General features: G+C 43.4%; 1 pseudogene across 1 annotated transcript; it reads right to left on the bottom strand.

The window, feature by feature from the left end:
* Window positions 1-831: 831 nt before the first annotated feature.
* LOC308523320 (WD repeat-containing protein 76-like) lies at window positions 832-2,147 on the bottom strand (annotated as a pseudogene). Its single transcript has one exon. The product of its transcript is annotated as a WD repeat-containing protein 76-like (transcript).
* Window positions 2,148-3,960: the final 1,813 nt, after the last annotated feature.

Below are 3,960 nucleotides of genomic sequence, written 5' to 3'. Positions count from 1 at the left end.
TATACAGTTTAATAGCGACTTCATCCCGGGCATTTATAACAGATGTTATCCTAGTGCAGCAACTTTTTTTTAAAGTAATGGAGCTGGATTTTAGCTGCTGAAATTTTCTGTATCATTTGGTGATCATATTTCATTTCAGACTTTTGAACGTGACAGATTGTCCACCTGGATTTCATTTTGCCACATTTTATTGATGGCCTGACTCAGATCTTTCAAGTCTGTACTAACTGACCTTGAAGGAGTAGGTTGTTGTTTAAATTTTATGACACAGAGATGTAAACTTCCTGCAAATTATGCAACACAATGGTGATGAATAATGAATCACAACTGTTTATTAATATCGATTGCCTATAGCTAAGGAAATTAGTAAGAACGGTTCCATTGTACCCATTCCTGGGTTATTGGTAGGCCTAAAAGTGTTTAGAGCCCTGGTCCCTAAGATTCTGACTCAGTATAGGAGAGGGGGACCCAGGAATCTGTATTCAGAATTGTTTGTTGCTGATTTAACAGATTTACTGTTTGAGAGCTAAACCTCAGAAGATCCATGCTTATTCTTTCCTGAAGGAAATAAAAGATCTTACTCAACAGTGTTGGCTCTTGAATAATTGACTATAGACTAGGAGTCCACAAACTATACCTGTGGCCAAATGGCTGACAGCTCCACCTATTTTATAAATAAAGTTTTATTGGACACAGCCACAATATTTGTTTAGATGTTATACATAGCTGCTTTCTTTCTTTTTTTTTATCCTATTAATAAAGCAATTTATTTTTATTAAATAGACACTAATTAATTTGAACAAATTAATATTGCTAAAGCAAAAACCCAGCAACTTTCTTAATTCATAAAAACATGTATCTTTCCACTGGAATTACCTCCGGCCAAAATATACCGAGTTGGATGCATAGCATTGATGGAGCACACAGAAACCAGGCATTCTCCACCGAGAAAAGAATGCACCCGTTTTCCTGTCTCGTGGAAGATTTCCACCTGCCGTGGATAGGCCATGCTGCCCACGATGATACAGTCTTCTTGTTTAGGGTCCCACACAGCTCAGAACCTGGTCAGCCATCGCCCAGTATTGGTGTTGTGCCTGATGGTGGTGAGGAGAGGAATCTGAGAGGATATGCAGCTACTGTCAAAGATTCTCAGTTTACAATCAGCACATGTGGTTACTACTCTGTGACCAGTCAGAGGTGAAAAATAAGCAGAAGCAATGCTCTTTGTGTGTTCAGACAAAGAAATCAAAGGCTGGCTTCCCTTGGGATTCAGGTGTCTTGCATCATAAATATGAACATCTCTCAATCCTGCAGTTATGAAATACTGTCTATGCACTGGGTGGACATGAACAGTTCTTATTTTGCTCAAAGAAGAAGTGATCAGTTTCTCATGAGAAGTTCCAGGTGTCCGTCTATCCACCAATGACATACTTCCATCCCAGTGTCCTACTATCAAAGTGTAGGCTTCTTCTGCCAAGAAGTCAAAGGAGGAAAAGCTACTTCCCTCGTTTCTATACACCTCTTCGAAAACAGCCTTGGAGAAATCCCCACAGCGTAATGTGCCCTCATAGCTCAGTGACAATATGTGAGCTGGATTGGCAGGTGAGAAGTAAGACAGCTCACCGGCTGACTATGGGGTTGAAAAACATAAACTCCATCTTCTTTTGGTTGGTGAGTCAAATCCCAAAGTCCAACTTGCCCAGATCTGGCCCCAGCTGCCACCAAAGTTCTAATTTCTGATGGATGAAAAGCCATAGAGAATATTGAACCTTTGGTAACTTTACAAACAGTATCTTCACTAATGACCATGCCACTTAAATTGGCTTTGTAGCTTTTAATGCTCGATAACTCCTTCTCATTATTCTTACTACTGGTCTTGTTCACTTCTGCCCAAGTCTGTAGAAATCCTTTAAGTAGTTCACCGTTATCATCTCGATTTTCAGGAGTCATTTCTAAAGGCCCAGGAGGTAACAAAGGATTTTCATCTTCTACTACTGGGTTGGGGTTTCCGGTAATGAAACTCCTAAAGGATCTACATTTAGTAATCGCATTGACCTTCTACATCCAATTCCATTTTCTCTCTTCTTGGGCTTCTTTCTTCTGGATTCAGAAGGCTGTCTCTTCTTTATCATTTCACGGAATCTTGCAGCTGACTCAGACAACTGAAGTGAAGCAAAAAAGTTTGCATTTTCTGATATGTTCTTCAGTCTCTTCCTTTCATATGGTGACAATCCTGAAAAATCATCCAGGCCTGATGTATCTTCATCGCTGTCTCCATCCTGACTGTCTTCCATCTTGACACTGAGAAGCCCTGTGTCCAACGTGCTCATGTGCTGTTTGTGATTTTCTGTGTGCACGTCCAAGGATGATTTTTGCAGAGTGGATTCTGTCTTAGAAGATGTGGTGGCTTTCATCTTCGGAGTTAAAACCTCCCTGAAAGTTTTCTTTATTTCGGTCTTCTTATATGTCTTACATGCTGCTTCATTGTTAGAATTCTTATCTAAGAGGGATTTGGGGAGCTTAAATGCATCTGGCTTATAATCACTGAGTGAAAAGGGGACAAGACACACCTTAGCTGTTTTTTCTAAAACGAGTCTCCGAGATACGTCAGCAACGTCCTGGTTTTCTTTAAATTCATGCACCTTAAAGATGCGATGGGATGTGATGAATATTTTCCCTTAAATCCTGGTGATTTTGCTGCTGGCTGGTGCCAGGACCTCGCTTTGAAAACACCGGCACTTTTGCTGAGGAAACACTATCTTGCCTCGCAAGGTGAGCCTTTCATTCTGATCTTCCTCGCCGCCAGGGAACAGCAAACCTCCATCGGAACAATTTCCTGCCAGAAGTCACATCCAAATACTGGGAGACTGAGGACTACCCATAGCTGCTTTCTTGCTACCATGGCATAGTTGGGTAGTTGTAACAGAGACTGTGTAAACCACAAAGCCTAAAATAATTATCTAGCCTATTTTGTTGACAATGGTGTAAAGGATAGGAAGGTATCTGTATCATAATTAGTCACAGTAAAAGGCAAAGGGAGTCTAGCTGCTCTCAGGTTTTAGAGTACCTAAGAATCTCCTGCGATGTTTATTTAAAAACTAGAGGCCCAGTGCACGAATTTGTGCACCTTGAAAGGAACTGTGGTCTCCGCCTACCTGCTGCACCCCAGCCCCATCCCTCCCACCACAGTTCCAGGTCCCCTGTCTACCAGCAGCCCTGTTCCCACCACCACTGCTTCCATGTGCTGATGGTGCCGGCCCTGCTCGCATCTGCTGATGGCATGGAGTGACTGGGGCTGGAGCAGTCAGCAGGTGTGAGTGAGTGACTGCTGCTGCCCCAATTGCCCCTCTGGAGCAGGGGGAGGTGGAGAAGACCTCAGGGACGATTGGGGCTGGCAGTCACCGCTTGCATCTGCTGACAGTGTCGAGCAATCAGGGCCAGCACCAGGTGCTGGCAGCAGGCGTGAGCAGGACCAGCACCGGCAGCAGGTGTGAGTACCTGGTGGGACCGTGGTGTGCGGGAGCAAAGAATTTTCAGTAACCACCAGAGCCTCGTCCCGATGACAGTAACTGGCGCTCTGCCTTGGTCTGGCACCTCTACTCACCTACTCCACCATCCCGCCTTCTGCCAAAGCCCACCATGTTCCGCGTGCACCCCCTGGTGGTCAGCACATGTCATAGTGACTGGTTGTTAGGCTGTTCTGCCATTTGGTCTATTTGCATATTAGGGTTTTATACATATAGACACCCATCCATTCCTGGAGATTCTGGCTTAGCAGGTCATACTGAGACCCAAAATTATGCATTTTTAGCAATGCCTTGAGGATACAATCCTAGTTATCAAGAGTATTGGCCTTGATCACAGCTGCATCTGTGTCGTTAACCAACTCTAGAGACTTAGACATGTCTAATTATTGCTGTAAATTCTATTTGAACTTAAATTTATAAAACGAAAGTTAAA

This window comes from Myotis nattereri (genome assembly GCF_964212035.1).
Source record: "Myotis nattereri genome assembly, chromosome: 8".
In the NCBI taxonomy this organism is placed as follows: Eukaryota; Metazoa; Chordata; class Mammalia; order Chiroptera; family Vespertilionidae; genus Myotis; species Myotis nattereri.
Note: the sequence above shows the minus strand (reverse complement) of the source record. Positions and strands in the feature narration are given on the sequence as shown.